Consider the following 15,212-nt stretch of genomic DNA (forward strand, 5'->3'; position numbering starts at 1 on the left):
TTAAATTAACTTATAATAATTAAATATTTAATGAAAGTTATAAAAAATAAATTACATCATATTTGTTGAAACATATATATATAGTAACATAATATAATTAAATAATATCCAATATTATTACCGTACAATAGCGTAAGTGTAAAAATAACTATTCCCACTCCAGAGAGTGCAACAGTAGGGAAAGCGTTGGATAGCGTAGGGATAAAAATTACTATTCCCACTCCAAAGAGTACAACAGTAGGGAAAGCGTTGGATAGCGTAGGGGTTAAAATTACTATTCCCACTCCAGTGGGTGCAATAGTAGGGAAAGCTTTGGATAGCGAAGGGGTAAAAATTACTATTGTATTAATGATTAAGAGAAGCACACCTATTTTTTTATATTTTGAAAAGGATAATTTAGTTGATTAGCTTTTTAACTAAAGCGTGCAACTGAGGTGGCACGTTTGTCCTGACCGTGCCTACTCTGAAAAACCTATCTTAAGTGTGGAAAACACTTAACCTCAATGCACTGTTACTGTTGTGGTTCAAAAGGACACCACTTTGTTTAAACACACTTTATATGAAAATAGTAATCAATCTTTTTCATTTAGAACTGTTTGAATTTTTTCTTCAAAGAATCACAAAAATAAACATTCATATACATTTTAACATCAACATGAATTTGTTGAAATCACAAATAACCGATACATTTATGACACTGTCACAAATTTTAAACATCTATGGCGAATGATCTTCTCTGTGCCCAATGCATTTCGAGCTCATAGAGCTCTTCGTCTGGGGCCTGAAAACTGAGATTAAAATCAAACATTATTTTAGCTCTCTGATTACAGAGATGTCGAGAATTCTCAATGTACTTAGCAGACTGAAAATTAAGAAGCATAGGAAAATGGTGAAACTCAAGGCAAAGAAAATAACCTTATCCCCCACCACTTCGTGTATAAAAATGCCTCTCATACTCACTAATGGGTGGAACAAAACCGTTCAGTGTCCTGCATCAAAGACAGGGTCTTATAAAAATCAGTTCACAATAAACACAAAAACGACAGAGGAAACCTGACCACCAGCTTACCTTGGTGCCAAATGTGGGTTGTCTTGTAAAGCAAAAACCTTCTACCACGTCTTTAACACGCTCACAAAAACCGCTGTTCAGATAACTGGCAACAAAGTAAAAAACTAGACTTACTACCACAGAACTTCGAAAACACTCATGAGTCAATCGATCAAAACTTCTCTCAACCCTTACCTTTCAAAAAGTAATCACTTCTCTTCTCGATGTCACCCTCGCGCTGCTCAACCACTTCACCAAACGGTAACCGCCTCAAGCACAGGTACCGCGATGTCTCATAGTTACATCGGAGTTCCAAAACAAAAAACGGACTCACCAGACCACGTAAGAAACACCAACTCAAAACAATACTCTATCTGAAGTTATTCCAACTAACTCAAACCGAGGCATCATATACTCAATAGCTCGCGAATGTCAAACCTCTGAAGCAAAAACAATGAACAACTCGAGGAAGGGGTCCGATGAAAGTGCGGGCGCCATCTTGGAAAGGTGTATACCAAAACTCCTCAATCACCAAGAAAACAATGTGTAGAAGACAGGGAAAGGTGAAAAAGAACAGAAAACTAAGGTAATTACAATTGAATACACCTAGAAAGTTATACAACAATACAAAAAGTTATGATGACTAAACTGGATCATATTTACAGATTATTTACAAAATACAAACGGCAACCATATTAGCAGATCCACAGTGAAAAGGTCACAGAAAACACGTAAGATCTATTTTTTCATTGAGTCCTAATGGCTCTTGTGTTGTAAGGATTCTTATCCAATATATCTCTCTCTGGAGGAGGGATCTGGTGAGATCGACCCCCTCGTGAAGTTTAACTGTTTCCAGTATGGAAAACCTGAATTGGGAAATGTTATGATTGTTATCTGACCAATGTTTTGCCAGAGTGCTTTTGAAGTTTTAGTTCCTGATCGTGCTTTTATGTTCAGAAATTTTAGTTTTAAGTTTCCTTTCTGTTTTACCTGTGTATAATTTCCCACAGGGGCATTTTATGTAATAAATCAGATTTTTAGAGTTACAATCTCCATCATAATGTAAACTCATTTCTCGTCCTGTTTGTGGATGGTGTAACACATTGCCTTCAATTACATTGGAACAATGCACACAATTATGGCATTTTTTATTCCCTTTTGGTTAGCTTCTGCTTGTCTTATAGGTGTAAGTAATAACTCCTTTATATTTTTAGATCTTGTAAAGGCGAAGATTGGCATATTTACAAAAATACCATTGAAGTCAGTCTCGTTCTGTAATAATTCCCAATGTCTTTTAACAATGTTCTTGATTTTCTGGGATGAGGTAGAAAATTTGGAGACAAAAACATGTCTTTCGCTCGATTCTTTTGGTTTTTGCTTCAAGAGGTTATCTCTACTGCTCGTCTGTAACCTCATCTTTGCTTTATCCAAAACATCATCAGGATATCCTCTTTCTTTGTACCTCTGTTTTTGTACAATGAAATTTACTTCTAAGGCTTCTTTTGTCGAACAAATTCTTTTTATTCTCATATATTGAGAGACAAGTAAATTATTCTAGAGATTTTGAGGATGAAAACTATTGAAGGATAAAGAATTGTTTACATCAGTCTCTTTTCTGTAGATTGTGGTCTTAACTGTTGGATCTTGAATATTGATCATTACATCCAGAAATGGTAATTCTTTGTCACTGATAGTATATGTAAATTCAATTTGATCTATGCACTGGTTGAGTTTTCCAATTTCAGTCTCTAGGCTCTCCTTGGAACCACACCATAGTACAAAGATGTCGTCGATAAAGCGACGATATATGATCGCTTGCTCTTTCAAAGATTTGTTGTTGAACACAAAATCTGCCTCAAATTTCGCCATGAAAGTATTAGCGTACGCGGGAGCTCCCGCAAATCCCATTGAGGTACCATTCTGTTGGAGAAAAAACTTGGTGGACCATTGGAATTAACTATGGTACAAGCAAAAATGTAGAAGTTCTAGTATGAAAACTTTGTCTGCCTTCATTGATGGTTGTTGTAACAAAGCCCATTCCACTGCTTCCATACCGGCTTGGTGGGGAATAGATGTGTACAATAACTTGACGTCAATTGTGCACAAGAACTTGTGTTCGGTAGTCTTAATTTCTTGTAATTTCCTTAAAAAATCATTGGTGTCTTTAATGTATGAGGTCCATTGTTGGACGAATGGCTGGAGAAATGTGTCAATGTACTGACCGAGTGGTTCAAAAATAGTACCACATCCGGTCACAATTGGACGCATAGGGGGGTCTTGTAGATTCTTATGCACCTTGGGGAGCATATAGAGACGTGGTCTCCTGGGGAACTGAACGGTTAAAAAAGATTTGGTCATTGTTGAAATTTGGCCGGATTCAAATGCATGTGTCAAGATGTCTTGCAGGGTAATTTTTCAATCCTCAGTCGGATCCTTCTCTAATTCAAAATAAGTTAGTCTGTCTGACACATGTTCATCAACTTTTTGATTGTGCATGATCCTGTCCATTACTATAATAGCCCCTCCTTTATCAGCCTTTTGTATCAATATTTCTGTGTTTTCTTGAAGTCCTTTTAGTGTGTTCCTGTCATATACTGATAAATTCTTCCTTTTAGATTTGCACAAATTCAAGCGATCTAGGTCATTCTTCACCGCATTTTCAAAGGCATCCAAAATTTTGTGTGACACAGGTGCTTGAAATTTAGATTTAGGTTTGAATTCCAGAAATTCTGGTTCCTCTTTATCAGGCTGACGTGGAACTACATTCGTGAAAAAATGTTTCAATTTTAAGACTCGCATGAATCTGAAAAAAGCGATTTCATTCTCCAATTTGTTGGTATCATATGTAGGGACAAATCCAAGTCCTTTATTCAATACTTTGACCTCATCTTTAGTTAACTGAGTTTTGGAAATGTTTAAAACTATGTTTGTCTCTTGCTTCTTGTGCGAGCTCCTTCGGTGTCCTCTGCGGATTTTTTTAGTGGTTGTTGTTTCCCTGGCGGTTGAATTGAATCACCTCCCTGGGCTAAAAAGGACTAGCTCGTTCCTGCTGCTCTTGGTGCTTCTGTGGAGGTTGGTTCAGTTGTAGATAAAACTTCCAAAATTTGAGTTTGAGCTGACGGTCTGTTTGTGTTCAAATCTGTCTCAGACACTAGACTAGACTCCAGTGGGTGCAACAGTAGGGAAAACGTTGGATAGCATAGGGGTAAAAATTACTATTCCAACTCCAAAGAGTGCAACAGTAGAGAAAGCGTTGGATAGCGTAGGGGTAAAAATTACTATTCCCACTCCAAATAGTGCAACAGTAGGGAAAGCGTTGGATAGCGTAGTGGTTACAATTACTATTTACAAACCAAAGAGTGCAACAGTAGGGAAAGCGTTGGATAGCGTAGGGGTAAGAATTACTATTCCCACTTCAGTGGGTGCAACAGTAGGGAAAGCGTTGGATAGCGTAGGTGTAAAAATTACTATTCCAACTCCAGTGAGTGCAACAGTAGGGAAAGCGTTGGATAGCATAGAGGTAAAAATTACTATTCCCACTCCAGTGGGTGCAACAATAGGGAAAGTGTTGGATAGCGTAGGGGTAAAAATTACTATTCCCACTCAAGTGAGTGCAACAGTAGGGAAAGCGTTGGATAGCGTAGGGGTAAAAATTACTATTCCCACGCCAGTGAGTGCAACTGTAGAGAAAGCGTTAGATAGCGTAGGTGTAAAAATTACTATTCCCACTCCAGTGAGTGCAACAGTAGGGAAAGCGTTGGATAGCGAAGCGGTAAAAATTACTATTCCCACTCCAAAGAGTGCAAAGGTAGGGAAAGCGTTGGACAGCGTAGGGGTAAAAATTACTATTCCCACTCCAAAGAGTGCAACAGTAGGGAAAGCATTGGATAGCGTAGGGGTTAAAATTACTATTCCCACTCCCGAGAGTGCAACAGTAGGGAAAGTAAATACTTCATATATTATTTAAAAAAATATAAATTAATATCTATAAACAATTAGTTACAAGTAATTACCAATTTAATATAATATAATAATTAACCTATTAAAATGACTAGTTAACATTAATATTACAATTAGTTACCTATTAATACAAATTATTTACAAATTAACAAATAATTATTTAACAATTAAAAATGAATTAACAAATAATTCAAATTAAATACAATTAAATAAATTTAATTATTTAATTAATTATTAATAAATTACTTCCCACTCTATTCCCCTATAAACCCACAACCCGCTACAGAAAATAAATTAGTAAAATTAACATAATTAGCAATTATTCAATTAAATTAAATTAATTGGCAATTAAAATTTTATTAATTACACATAAAAACGTAATTAACAATTAATTCTAAATAAATACCAATAATTATTTTTACATATTTAATTAATCATAATTAAATTACTTCCCACCCAATTCTCCTATAAACCCACAACCCACTACAGAAAATAAATTAGTAAAATTAACATAATTAGCAATTAATCAATTAATTAAATTAATTGCCAAATAAAATTTAATTAATTACCAAATATACATTAAATAACAATTAATGAAAAATTAATACCAATAAATATATTTACATATTTAATTATTTATAATTAAATTACTTCCCACCCTATTCCCCTATAAACCCACAACCCGCTACAGAATTAAATTATGCAAAAATTAAAAAACACAAAATTCATTATTTTAAAATTAATTATAACATAAATACACACTTTTCACACATATAATAACATAAAAAACACTATAAAAAATACATTATTAAAAATTTGATAATTTTAATAACCTTTATTATATACTTCGATATTTTAACTTTCTATATTTTTAACAATCGATATTACATTACTTACCTTAAAAACGATATTTTTGATGTCTATATTCTGTCCATTCGATATTTTGTCCAATCTATATTTAAAACTCGATATTATGTCCAATCGATATTTTGGACTCGATATTTTGACTGTTTACCTTTTAGCGCACTTCGAAGGTTGTGCTGCTTCTGTAATGGTACCAATTTGCGACTTGAGGAATCACAGCCGGCTCCCCCGGAAGGGACGCCTAATAGAGTTATGTATTTAAAATTTGGTCTTTCTGCCATAATGTACAGCAAATTGTGGCATAAATATACCAAAAAGGATCCTGAGTTACGGTGGCCACTGCATGGGTCGTTTGATGCGCGAAAGATTGAGTGTGTGCAGCGATGTATGTTTGAGCGAAAATCTAGACGTGATATGTTTGAATGTTTGCGTATGTGGGAGAAAGAGGTGCGACAGCAAGAGAAGCGTGAGCAAGCGTTGATTGAGGAAGAGCAGCGAAAGGATGAGTATGAGAAAGCGCGAGAATTGAAAAAGAAAGAAGAGAAGAAGAAAAAGGAGCGACAGGAGAAAGATCGTTGGTTACAGGTAGCTGGCCAGTACCCTGTCTAACAGCCTCTCTATCCTGTTCTTAATAAACCGCAAGATGATTTTTTGTTATTAGATCAATCTCCGCCTCCGTATGCCGTCCCATCCGTTCCAGCCGATGGTGGTGAGGATTCTGATACGGAACACGAAAATCACGGGACACTCGGTCTATGTTGACTGCTGGACGTGCAGCCGACCTTCGACAAGCTGCTCGTAAAGCATTGCGTAGTGTTGATTCTGCTTCTGATCTCTTTGCTATGTTGAAAGATTGGTCAGAGAAGGAACAGATATATTTCACTTCGACATTTGCTGATGAAGTTATTGACGTGTTTCATAAATATTCCCCGACATTTGAACCTAATGATGTAGCAAATGACTGTAAACAGCTTCGTGATAGTACTTTTGTTTATTCTCAGGTCGAAGACACAATTAGACGACTGGTTAAGGTACGAGACGAAGCAGCCCATTTGAAGGAGCAGAAAAAGATTGCGGAAAAAGAGAAACAGCCCAAACCAACTGAAGAGAAGCAGTCTCCTATCTTCGTGACAGATAAGATTATACCAGTTGAAATAAGACCTATGCGGGAAGCCGCGCCTTTGTACGTTCCTCCTAAAGGAGCGGGTGATGGCAATGATAAATCTTCTGGGGATCCTAAGGGATATTTCATTTATAACTGGGTGTATAATCCCTGGAATAGAGCAGATGTGATGGCGCTTAAAGCAGCGTTGCCCGATCCACGTAAAAATCCAGCAGCCTTTTATGAGGAAGTTGAGGGTGCCTTAAATTCTTGTATTATGACTTTAGCTGACATAGATCTGTTCTTTGGGTTAATTCTGCCTCCACATATGTGGCGGACTGTTCGGAAAATTGATGATCGCGCTATTCTGGGCGCCGAATGGAAAGATTTAGAGAATGTAGACGCAGGCAGAGAGCCCGCCCAAAAGCCACATCGGTTGATATTAGATCTTCCTGCAGCGATTCTAACTAAACTTAAGACGGTTATACCCCCTAAAAAGATTGACTGGACTGTTTTAGCTTCCTGTAAACAGAAAACAGGTGATTCGGTTTCTGACTTTTTTACACGTTTCGAGGAAGCCTTTCATGACTTTAGTGGACAGTCTTTAACGGATGATACGGGTAGACATTTGTTTGTCGATAAATATGTTACCAATCTGTTACCCAAGATAGCCAGCCGTTTAAAAGCTAGTGAGAGTTCTTGGACTACATCTTCCCCAGCACCTGTTTCGACAATGGCTCAGTATTATGAGCGACAGGAGTTAGAAGCAAAAGGTAGCGAAGACAAGAAAAATAAAGAATTAAAGACAAAAGTCATGCTGGCTCAGGTTTATGGACCACCCTCTAGAGGCCCTGATAGAACGTATGATAAGGGTTATGATAAAGGCTGACGAGGGTTTTCAAACACCCCTTATGCCTGTATGGATTTGCAAATAAATCAGTGTGCGTATTGTAAGCAGTTTGGTAATTGGATGAGTGAGTGTCCGTTGCGTGCTCAGCACATGACGAGAGGGCGGGGACACATGAGAAATCGTTCGGGGTTTTCGGAATCTAGAGGGATGAATGATCGTGCCTGGTTTGATGTGAATGCACGTGCGCAGAATGGTCAGAATGCTTTTGATAGAAGAAATCAATGTCGAATGTCTGATTCTGACCAGTCTGAATTTTATGATTCTGCTCATGCATAGGATTGCGTAGGATGGGGTAAGGAATCAGTTGAAGTTCCAGTAGATCAGACGGGTCCCTATGTTACAGCACATGTTTTGGGTACTACTGATCGGTTTCTGGTTGATACAGGAGCTACTCGTAGCGCTTTGTCTCAACAATTGGTTCGGAGGGCTCCCCTGTCTGGCACAACTATTACTTCGATAGGATTCGATGGAACATCTTCCCTTAGCCCATTATCACAGCCACTTCCATTGCACATTGAAAAATGTAGTGCTCCATGCCCGTGTTTGCTTTCCCCTAATACACCCGACAATATTGTGGGTTTGGATATGTTAAAATATTTCAGAGCTACAATACGCTGTTCTCCTGAAGGAGTACGTGTCATATTAAATGATAATCACCCTGAACCCGATAGAATGTGTGTTGTTCAAGAGGATGTTGCTTTAGCCTCTCTTCCTAAAACTTTGTGGGCCACTTCCGATACTGATGTGGGCCAAATGGTTATCCCACCGGTTCAGATACGTGTCAAGGAGGGAGCGGTGATGCCTCGCTTGTCACAATACAGAATTTCACAGGAGGGTGAAAAGGCACTCATACGAATTGTACATGATCTTATCAGAGTTGGTGTTGTTTAGGAAGTCCCATTTAATGTTTGTAACAGCCCGATTCTTCCGATCCTGAAGAGAGATACTGATACACGTGTCTATCGGTTTATTATCCATTTGAGGGAAATCAATAAGATCGTCATACCACAATACCCTGTGGTTTCTGACATTACCACTCTCCTTACCTTGGTCCCTCCGACTTCCACTACATTTTCTGTGGTAGATTTGAAGAATGCCTTCTTTTCAATCCCTATTCATCCTGATAGCCGATATCTGTTCGGTTTCACTTTGAATAATTGATCGTGTAGATTCTGTCGAGTTCCTCAAGGTTATACTGAAAGTCCAAGCATTTACAGCCAAGCATTGAAAAGAGAACTTGATTCCTTTGTCTTGCCGGAGGGTGTGGCTCTCATACAATATGTCGATGACATCTTGCTGGCAGCCGACACCCCCGAACAGTGTGAAGAATGTACATTGTCTTTGCTTTCCTTTCTTGCTCTGCATCACCATAAAGTTTCTCGAAAGAAGTTGCAATATTGTAGACCAAAGGTAACCTACTTAGGTCACCTTTAGTCTAAGGAGGGGCGTGCACTGACATCAGATCGTATACAAGCCATTTTAGACACACCAGTCCCTACTACACAGAAGGGAGTACGTGCATTTTTGGGTCTTACATCCTTCTGTAGACAGTGGATTCTGGGATTTTCACACATTGTTGAGCCCTTGTTAGCGCTTTTGACGAAAGACACTCCAGTACCCCTTCCATGGACAGAAGAGTGTGAAAATGCTTTTCGACAGTTGCGACAAGCTCTTTGTTCACCACCAGTGTTAGGTACACCAGATTATACAAAGCTCTTTACATTGTATGTCCATGAGAAAGATGGCTGCGCTTTATCAGTTTTAGTTCAGTTACACGGTGATAAGCAACGTCCTTGTGCTTATTTTTCAGCAGTACTTGATCCTGTTGCTAGAGCATTACCCGGGTGTTTTCGCTCAGTTGCAGCGACAGCTGTGTCAATAAGGCAGAGTGAGGGAATAGTGTTGTCACACAAACTATTAGTGTTAGTACCCCATGCTGTTGATGCCCTTTTGAATCAGACAAAGACGCAGCACTTAACTAGTGCACGTCTGACAGGATATGAGCTGACACTGCTAGCTCCTCACATTATATTGAAGAGATGTGCAACTTTGAACCAAGCTACTTTGTTGCCGTATCTGCCGACTCAACCTCAGTCACAAGAGACGCATGATTGTATTTTCTTGACTGAGGAACAGACAAAGGGTCGCATTGATCTACAAGATACGCCTTTTCCAGACGTGGATGGCGAATTGTGGGTTGACGGGTCCTGCTTGAAATTATCTGATGGTACGACGTCAGCTGCGTACGTAATCACTACGCTTGAGACAATAGTGGAGACAGCTCGCATACCACAGAAATCGGCCCAAGCAGCTGAATTGATAGCTTTGACACGAGCGTGTGAGCTTAGTGCTGGTTTATGTGTAAATATTTATACAGATAGCCGCTATGCTTTCGGAGTAGCGCACGATTTTGGCTTGCTCTGGAAGGAAAGAGGCTTTCTGACGTCTCATGGAATGCAGATAATGCACGGAGAATTAGTGCATAAGCTTTTGATTGCATTAACATGCCCTAAGAAAGTAGCCATAGTGAAGTGTAGTGCGCACAAGAAGGTGACAGACAAGGTTGGACAAGGAAATGCCTTTGCAGACCACGTGGCACGAGAAACTGCAATGCAAAGAAACACTACTGCTATGTATGTAGTGAAATCACAGGCTGAGTGATGGCATGATGTTACTCAGGAAGTACGAGAGATACAGAGGACAGCCTCTGACAAAGAACGCGAGAAATGGTCTGAAGAGGGAGAGTTGGACGACGAAGGTTGTTGGAGAAATAAAAAGATGGATAGATGGAGGCTGCCTATAGCTTTCGTACAGCCTATGGTTCAGATGGTACATGGACTAGCACATGTTGGAGCTTCCGCAATAACGAAAATGCTTACGCAAGTTTGGGAGCATCCTGAGATTGCTAGTACAGCTAAGAGAGTAGTACAATCTTGCTTGATTTGTCTGCAAAACAATCCTGGAAAGGGAACGCGAGTTCCGTCTGGAGGTTTTGCTACACCGACTGCACCATTTGAAGTCCTGCAAATGGACTATATTCAGCTTGAGCGTTGTAATAGCCTGAAGTACGTTCTGGTGGTGGTTTGTGCTTTCAGTAAATGGATTGAAGCATACCCCACGAAGGATAATACTGCTATTACTACTGCTAAGGTGCTATTGAAGGAATTCTTCCCGAGATTCGGTGTTTGCAGACTCCTATGGAATGATAACGGACCTCATTTCGTTGGGGAAGTTATCAAGTACGTTTTGAAAGGACTAGGAATCAAGCAAAAGTTCCATGCGGTGTTCCATTCACAATCGGCAGGATTGGTGGAGAGGTACAATGCTACTCTGAAGCTAAAGATCGCGAAAATTCAAGCATCTACACGCCTGACCTGGCCAGATGCGTTGCCATTGGCTTTGATGTCCATTAGATCAGTGCCTCATTCCAGAACAGGTCTTACCCCGTATGAGGTGGTATTTGGGAGTCCAATGAACATTTGGGGAGTTTCGAAGCCAAGCTCTGTGTATGATGTACCTTGTGTCTTAATGAGTGACTATTTGGCACAATTAACTGACAGTTTGGTTTCTATTCATCAACAGGTTCGAGAAGCGCTCCCTGATAAATCTGAAGGTGAAGGCCATGAGCTCCGTCCTGGCGACCATGTTATGGTGAAGGTCTTTGAGAGGTCCAGCAGTTTGGAACCGAGGTGGCGTGGACCAGAGCAAGTCCTCCTTGCAACGAGGACGGCAGTTCGAGTCACCAACAAGAAAAACTGGGTGCATGGCACCCATTGTCGCAAGGTATTGTCGACCTTGGTGGAACCTGCTGCGCTGACCGATCACCAGGAAATCTTGACAGCGGAGAAGGGCCCTGCTGTATCACCTGATGAATATGAGGAGTTCTTCCCGGACCAGATGACTTCTGGAGCAACGCGATACAATCTGAGGCCAAGAAAGTGATTTGCAGTTTTTGTTTTTGGAACGAGACTGGTTGAGCAACCGCCTTGGGTAGTGGAAACGGAATGCCAATATGACAAGGGAGGGGGATCAGCCCTGCGTAGTGTAGCGACACCTGTCTTGATCTGTGGTGAAGAAAACAACGTCTACCCTTGGGTGAAGAGCTCATTGACTATTTTTCATTTTTGTTTTTGTAGTGTTTTCAGAGACAATTGACTTTGCTACTATGATATCTACTAGGAAAAAGATTTTAGGTGTGATAGGTGTTTTTGTTGGTTTGACCATTATAGCAGTAATTACTTGGTCTATTGGGATGATGATTCCTGCTCGTGAGTTCTTTGTAGTGTCTACTACTCCCATCCCAGAGGAGCAACAGCATTTCACTCTTCCGTATCATGAGAAAAAACATAGGGAGTCTTACCTTAATAATATGTTTGTTCAAATGTCCACCACACTCACAATGCAACCAATACCACAAATTGCTGGATATGTGGTATGATTCCAGCACATCAGAAGAAAGGTGGAACGCCGTTTATTCCACTTCCTTTTTAGGTTTCGCCTCGTCGAAAGCTGCCGCGCAGCTTTTCGGAGCAGGCGAAATCCAATGTTTACAGTATGTGGCTTGGGAATCCGCCCTCTGTTCCATTGGTTAGCTCCATAAATGGAGGCTAGCCATTGGAACAGAGATCTGTCCGTCAAAGCCGGAGCAGATTCGTGGGCGTTCCAGAGACTTTTAGGCTTTTGCCTACGTCATGCGGCTGTGGGCGGTGCTTTTTTTTGGGGGGGACATCTGCCTGGCATCGGCTAGCAGGTAAGCGGCATATTTTACTCCCGTCCCTGCCCCCCCCTCCCGCTCTCCGTGTGCCCGTTCCCGCCCCCCCTCCCGCTGTCCGTTCCCGCCCCCCCCTCCCGCTGTCCATTTGCCCATAGGTGTTAGGGCTCATGTCTTACACAGTCTGTAAATAAGAGTGCACGAGGCAAGCGGCGCGGTCCAGGGGGACGGAAATCGCACTTTCCTTAAATGGAAAACACACTTGCAGCATTTCAAGGTAAAAACGCCTAATCCTTTAAAAAAAATATTCTCATCTGTAAACAAGAGCTGGATTTATTCGCCACCTTCCATGTGAATGAACGCGCCTCGAGCCTCGCTGGCCTGCCCGTTTTAGAGACTGCTCGGCAGGATGTGTCCGCTGCAGCGGGTGCCCTGCTTGTACATTCGGATAAGCAGAGTTTCCACTCCAAAATGTTGTTTCATTTTAGGGAGAATGTTTTGTATGCTCCCATTGTGTGTCTTGACAAAGCAAGCCATGGTTGTCATTTACTGCTGCCATTTCCCTGGTAACAGATCACGACACTGCGTGACTGCATAAAAAAGCGTTGAATTAATTGTCGCAGCTGCTGAAATAGGCCATGCGAGACTCTCCGCTACCGGGGTCACCCATGGCAAGGTCGAGCCATCGAAGGACGTCTAATGCTGGATTCATCCACTCGTCGAAATAGGATTTTATATATAAATCGCTAGCCACACTTTACAAACTCTGCAAGGCTGTGCGTTTTAGGTAGTTTAGCAGGGGAATAAAACGTAGTATTTTTTGTGAACAGTTTTAAAAAGTGACACGTTTCTGCTTAAAGTGAAGGGTTCCGTTTATTTGCTAAAATCAGAATAGGGCATTGTTTGTATCGTAAACAAACTGCTTAGAATAGTGGTGCGCATGCCCAGAGGGTTGAATTGTCTGTACTTTTCTAGACGTTGCATCGACATCATGCAATGCCTCCACGGAAGCTCTGTGGACAGTAGGTGACGAGTACTGATGTTGGAAAACCTGGGAGGACTCAGCAGTAGGATGGAATGGATGAAGAGATGGGAGCCACTGAGACTTATGAGAATTGTAGGCAGATAGGAATTAATAATATTGCTCTGGTATTAGAAATGTCTTTTATTGAATTCATGCCAGCCACTGGTGTATTTGGGGACTGCATTCCATTCCATCTTTTTCCTCGGTATGCCACTCCAGGCAGAAACAACCCATATGCAACCCAGGCCTGGCTCTCATAAAGTAGGAACACTCCAGCCTCATATGTCAGACCAGGTTTGCTTCAGATGGGAGCACAAGCAACACAGTCTGGCTTTGCCAATACATTTTTTGTCTAAAACAGTGTTTCGGATTATTTATATTTAACGTTTAGAACATTTAGAGATTTGGCACCTATAATATTTCAAAGACTATTATGAAAAGCTGATGGTTTAAGAGCATAATGTCTCGACCCAGCCATAACTAGTAGCATGTGCATTTGTGTATGGAGCGCCGATGGGCAGACTTCGGAAGTGGTTTTTCTTTTCCACACTTTGTTTTCTAGTGGTAAAGTGATTACGTTTTTTTGTTGCATTTTAACAGAGCACGAATTTGACCCGAAGGTATTGGAGCGCTTTACACGAGCACCAGTTACATCACGGAAGGACACATTCATTTTCGTTTTTTGTAGGCACGGGGAGATTAAGTGATTTGCTCAGAACCACAGGGTGGTTGTTACAACGCCGAGATTCGAACCTGCCCCTCTGTTCCAAAGTCGGCAACCTTGGGCGTTATACCACATCTTCTCCTCACACAGCATGTTTGATTTGGTATGATTTTACTGAACTCAAACTTGCAACTGCACAAACAAAGGGGAGGATGGGACCAGGGTAAATTTGAAAAGTGTGAGGCACCACAATCATAGTAAGTTAATAGGACTGTGTAATGAAAAAGGCTAATTGCTTTAGGGTTTGTCCCGGTCTTCTGAACAGATGCATTACAAGCCGATCTTAGAGCATGAACTGATAGGAGCTTTCAGGTTCTTCTCAGAAATCACAATTGCTCACCAGGATGAATTTATAACTGCAGTTTAGACTGAAAGTAGTACCTTCCGGGGAGAATAGGTCTGAAATAAAAAACCTGCAGGTCTATATGTATATCTTAATATATTTAGTACCAACTTTGACACTGCACAGTCCTCTGCTGCCTTGTGGCTAAGTCCAAGATACAGTTATGTATATTTTTACTAGCTCGGTCGCCAATGAAGGTTCCAGCTGTCCATTTTCTATGAGCTTACTACTGGGGGTTGCTCTAGTTCTTTGTGCCACCACCGTTGGTATATATGGGGACTGAGGCTTAGGGAGATAAAGAATAGGCTAGTGCCGAACAATTGGTCAGTTGGGGAAGGTGGTTGCAAAGTTCAAGCCCGCAGGTGTCACTGTCTGCAGCTTAATCACTAGCGTGCACCCCTCAATGCCAATGATTTGGCTTTAAAACCTAATAAAATGATTAGCCCTGTATTTTTCTTCATGGACAAACCATGGAATGCTATCAAATTATTTTTCCATAGTCACTGAGGGATGGCCGTGGTTTGAC

The sequence above is a fragment of the Lissotriton helveticus genome, chromosome 1_1 (assembly GCF_964261635.1).
Source record: "Lissotriton helveticus chromosome 1_1, aLisHel1.1, whole genome shotgun sequence".
Taxonomy (NCBI): domain Eukaryota; kingdom Metazoa; phylum Chordata; class Amphibia; order Caudata; family Salamandridae; genus Lissotriton; species Lissotriton helveticus.